This window comes from Aplidium turbinatum, chromosome 1 (assembly GCF_918807975.1).
Source record: "Aplidium turbinatum chromosome 1, kaAplTurb1.1, whole genome shotgun sequence".
Taxonomy (NCBI): Eukaryota; Metazoa; Chordata; class Ascidiacea; order Aplousobranchia; family Polyclinidae; genus Aplidium; species Aplidium turbinatum.
In genome coordinates, this window is record NC_137472.1 from 57,028,848 (window position 1) to 57,034,847 (window position 6,000).

Below are 6,000 nucleotides of genomic sequence, written 5' to 3' on the forward strand. Positions count from 1 at the left end.
AAGTTTATTAGTGACGTATTGTTGGAATGTCACTGTTATTTCTTGTCTTGCATCCGAAATGTCAAAACAGAAAAGTTTGAAGTGCATGAATTACGCAATTTAAGTGACCCGGACCCCCCACCCCCCTGGTGGTTTGATATTTCAAAAATCAGAAAATTTCAAACCTTTCAAAAAAATGTAACTTCAAATTACTTGTCCCTCTCATGTTACTTAAACGCTGCGTCACTAACTCTTATTGTATGAAAAGAGTAAATGCAGAATATTTGAGCTAAAAAGACAAATTTGTGTTTTGTACGCTTTTCAAGTTAAGATAGCCTACTTAGATTAAACGCCTACAACTTGATTATGAGCGGAACATTTCGCAGAAGTCTAAGTCGGCAGCAGTGGCCGAGTGGTTAGCGCGTTGGGCTCGCAGTCGAGAGCCTGCATGCTCGACTCCAGCCACCCGCACTTGCTGTTGTTTCACTGGGCAAGAAACTTTACGATAATTGCCTCTACCTGATCGATTTCGAGTAATGGGTAGTACCAAATTTAAGTCATAAGCAGAGTAGACAACCGGAAACAGACATTGCAGTCGGCTGCAGCGTGGGTCAGGTGTACGTCGGAAGGCGTACACCGTGCTATAAATGTGCTATAAATGTGAGCACATTTATAGCACTGAAGATGAAGTCAGTATAGTTTTAGAAGCGTTTGTTTGCTGAAATTGAGTTTAAGATTTACATTTTGGGCTCTTTGTTTTTGATTAGATTAATTAGTTTCATTGTAAAGAAAGTTAAAATTGATAGACCTAGTTCGCTTTAAAACAAAAACGTAGAACAAAGCATGAGCATGACACTAGTTTTCAGATATAAGTTATTGGAATTATTGTTTGGTTCATTGTGGAAATTTTTCTCTTTGGATTGAGAGAGTCTTTCAGGAAGATTAATTCTTTCAGTAGAGCATACTTGTAGAGGCTTTGATTCGCAAACGCAGACCGGTCACCGAGTTGTTTCCACTTGTTGTTTACGAGTTATTCCACCCACTAGGTGCCGATATATGAAGAGATCTACTTAAAGTTGGTTGCTCAAGCGCACACCCTGAGGGTGAAACTTTTTTTTTAATTTAGCAGTTTTTTCATATACTGTACAAAATCGTGAGCTCAATCGACTGCGCTAACCCGGGGTGGGGGAACTTATAAGCTTAAAATTAACTTTAGGGCTGTTCAAAAGTTTAAAGCTGTACAAGGTACTTGCAAGAAACTTTGAGTACCCTGATAAAGTTGTACCAAGGAGTAGGACACATTGTGACAAAATCAATCACAGCTGTTTGATATCCACACAAACACAATGATATTGAGTTTTCAAAGTGTTTCAAAACGAAAAGAAGTTTTGTTCATTGAAAGGTAAAGTTTCGTTTTGATAAATAATCAGCATTATAGCATTTAAAATGGACTTGCACAAGATATACAACAACCAAGTTATAATAGACAGCAAAAAAAAAGGACCACCTGTGTATTCATGTCCTGGAAGGGAATCAAAGGCTTAAGGAATTGGAAACTTTAGATAGGCAAGAACTTTTACGTCAATACAACGTCATTAAGCGTAACTTATTTCAGCTTTAACAACAGCAACTTTCTTCTGAGCTGCTTTTGTCATTTTAATAACTTTTGTGTTCATAATTACCCTTTGTAAGCTTATAGAAGCAGTGCTCCAAACCTTGGTAATCAATGAAAATGAAAAAAAACTTTATTGTCATTTCCTTCTTTCTCATTTGTCAAGTCAGCTTTTTCAACAAAGCATATCATCAACTGATTCTCAAATTTGCCTGATTGTGAAATTGGATATCGCAAGAATGTCTTCTAAGCAACAGAGCCCAATATTTACTCAACTTTGTTTGTATGAGACTACAGAAGTCTAGGCAGGCTACAAGTGACAGCAACAAAGTCCCGTGTTCTGCCATGCTAGACAGGTATAGTCATTACCTGATCCGGCCTCCTGAAGAAGTCAATCGTGTCTGATTGACGAAACGTCGAAATAAAAGCAGATTATCACCTGGAACACCTCATGGTAGCTTAGCTCAGTTCATACCGAAAGAGTGTTTCCTGCTATTAAACTAAATGTTTGATAAAACTACCATTCAACGTTTTATAGGCAGAGAAAACTTTTTCTCGAACAGTTGAAAATTTCATGATCAAATCACCGCTTCAATGCGTGATGGAAATCTACAAGTAGATCTGCATTAGGCATTGCAGAATGCAAAAAACAGTGTTGCAGAACCTTGTAGTTTTCCATCACGCATTGAAGCGGTGATCTGATCATGAAATTTTTAACGATTCGAGGAAAAGTTTTCCCGGCCTAAAAAACATTGAATGGTAGTTTTATCCAATATTTCTGGAAACCTCCTTGGTTTCGTATTATCTGAATATTATCTAAACTAAGCATCTGGTGAACAACTTCATTTTTCTTTTTTATACAAACCTGCTGTTTTAATCTTTCCTCTTCACCCTAAGTACAACAGAAGCTTGCAACAACATCAAAGCTCTGTGCTCACAATTTGTATGTGTATTTTTGAATGATTTATCAATTGTAGAAACGTAAGTTGCAGTTGTAATAAATAAACAACTAAAAATTATTTTATTGCACTGCTGAGTAAAATGAACAACAAGGACAACCCAAAACTTGTGGATTCATCAACGATGACAGAACAATACGAAATTCATGATGCGTCGATAAACTACGAGACCAACGTTGCAGCATTTTTGCAACCTGATAATTCCACGGACACTAATTTCAAAGCTCCCTTTCCAACGGATCAAGTTCAACTGATGACGCTCAGTCCAAGACAAGGAGCCTCAGTCCACAATGAAGTGGTTACAACACAACCAATAATTATGCAGTTTACAAAATTTCCAGCCAATGGAGTGTTTTGTTCCACTTGCAATGATGTTGTTTCCACTGTGACGGAAAGCAAATATAAGCAAGATGCTTATTTTTGGTGTTTTTGTTTTTTCTGTTTTGCCAGCCCATTGTGTTGTTGGGTGCCGTTTCTGTTGGATGACATGAAAGAAGTCAATCACAATTGCCAACGCTGCAAGAAAACAATGGGAACATTTCGACCTAAAACCTCTTGCCAAAGTGGCAGCATAATTATTTTGTTTCTTATTATTGGGATCGTGTCATCTGTGGTAGCTATATATTTTAAATTTATAAACTATACAAGATACTACTAAAAGAAAGATTTAAAACACAGCTTGCTGACATGTGAATAATATAAATAATATGTTTGCAGCCATTTTAAAACTATACATTCGCTGCATCTTCACAGCTGATTACATCTTTTCTTAGAAATAGTACAGAAACTTGCGGGGCTTTAAATTCTTGTGTAAAAATTTTACTCGCACCCCAGACAACAATCAGCCGTTACGTTGAATCAATGTGAAAAGCAGTTGGTTTGTTGTCTGGGGCTATGTACATCTTTTTAAAAACTATATTGTGATCGAAAATGTACATTCTAAGTTTCAATGTGCTTCTTGAGGTCAATCAAAGTGTTTTGGTGATTACACATCAAAATACTGAAGTAAATATACTGAAAGTGTTCGGTATTTTGTAGTAGGCTACAGAATGACCTTGCTTGAAACGTGCTTGCCTTTAAAGCTTCAGGTATAGAGATGTAAATAAACGTTTTTTTTTGTTTTTTTTGTTTATTTTACCTATTTTGACATTAAATGTCACAATATGTAGCAATTAAGGTAATCTCATTGCAATAACACAACAGATTATTCATCTGAGGACTCTGATCTTGCATAACTATTTCGTAGCAGACAAATAGACTCTTACTACATCAGATTTTTGTTAGTTTCATTAAAATTTGTTCTTGTTCCCAAATAAAATAAGTTTTCATCTTTAATGTTTGTTTTGTATCTTTCTCCTGCATTGCGGGAATATGGGTAAAACTTTATTCTTGTCAGGAAAAGTATTATGAAGCATTTATTCACTCTGTGAACACTGAACAGTGCTGAAAAACTCCACTTTAAAGGAAAAATTTCTTCATTCAGGTTTGTAGTTACTAAGTTAGCAATAGTCAACATGGGTGGTGGGTATTTGAAAGGAACATTCACCTAAACCTTTTCTGACAAATGCACTTACTTTTGACAGCTAAAAATATCAGTGATAAGATCTCTTGCATTATGTCACAAATGATCTGCAAGAAGCATCAATCACAACGTGTCTAAGACCTTACAACACACGAAAGGAATAATTCTGTTTCAACATTTATAAAGCTTACACATCGTTGCTAAGCTATCAGTTAACCCTTTGAGGACCATTAATTTTCCCGAAAATTTTTTTAGGTAGAATTTGTTTGTATACACTTCAAATGTCATATAAAAAACATCTACCAAAAAAAATTTGAAAAAATGTTTCATATGCCGGAGATATCGAATGGGACATATATGTCCCATCGGTCCTCAATGGTAATTTTTTATCCGCAATACTTAAACATTGATTTTTTAATTTTTGCTCTTACAGTGACTGAAAAACATGGCTAAAAACACAATAGACAGAAGTTTTACAAAACAAATTCTTCTGTTTCATATGCAGGCTTTGTATGGTATGACAGTGTATGTTTACCACTACCAACCTGTAGTAGCCTACCACCTACAGGGTACAGCATTTACTGCAAAAGAAGTATATAACTTTTAGGATGCGTACTCCTATGTATGCAAATTTTTGTACTGTAATTTCACAAAACAACAAAACAGAACATTGTAATACACAATGAAGAACATTAAGGGTCTAACAGTGTATCATTGAAAGTTATTGTAACATGCATTTACACTTGATGATAGCCTACATTCTGAAACAGTCACTGCCATTCATATAGCAAAGAAAAATATTGCACTCTTCACATTTATTGTTTGTCCTGTTTTCCAACTTTTTAGTTATGCACAGTAGGCCTACACCAGACAATTGACAGTCTAGGCTTACAGGTGTACCAGTAGGCCTAGACTTCTTCCATGTCAAAAAAGTGGGAGCTGGAACATTCTCTTGCCAGTAACTGGCTTTCATTGACATCATTGAAGAATGATCTACCACATATGGTTCAGCTTGAGATGTGTGACCAGCTGAACTTTGTTCTAGAAGTCCAATGACAATCTCAATTGGAAAATTACCACCATTGTTGACAACATTTTTAAAATCATCTTTCAAGGATCCAATATCTTCTTCATCAAGCACCGAAACATCTTCATCATCGCCATCATTGCAATACTGAAGTTGACCAATCGATTCTTCATCCAAATGAAACATTTTTGTTTGAGCAATAGATGGCATTTTAGCAGTTTGCTGTTGTGTATGTAGTTATGTAGCCTATAATGAATTTCTGAATGAATGAAGTTGAAATATACTTGAAATAGGCTAAATCATATGAAAGATTAAGCACATTATTCGCCAACAGCATAAGAACAGCTTTGTAAACTGCATAATAACAGACTACTCTGGAATATACAGATAGCCTATTCTTGACAAAACATAGGCTAGTGTGTGCAAGGGCAGAACTTTTAGCATGTAACTGTACAAACTTTAGTGGGCTATTTGGGCAAATGCACTGATTAAAGATGTGCAGAGAGTTGAACTTGTGGATGTATGAGATACTTTTTTGCATTGATAATGCTTGCTAGTTATTTGCAGTTTAGCAGCCTAAAACAGTGAATAGTCCTAATTTAGCTGTTAATGTTCTTTAATCAAAAATTATCATTTTCAATAGTCTGCAGAACTTTCAGTTGGCCTAACCATTGTGTTTTTATCCTGGAATATAGCAAATACACAGTCTCTCAAGAAACATAAAAAGTTACCGTTGAGGACCGATGGGACACATATGTGATGTCCCATACAAACAAAATCTCCTTCCATGCCATAATACTCACTTCTATCCTAATTCTAACTGGCATGCAACAACAAAGAAATCTTTAAGACCACATTGCAACCAAAAAAATTTTTTTTAAATGACATGAAAATTTCTCAA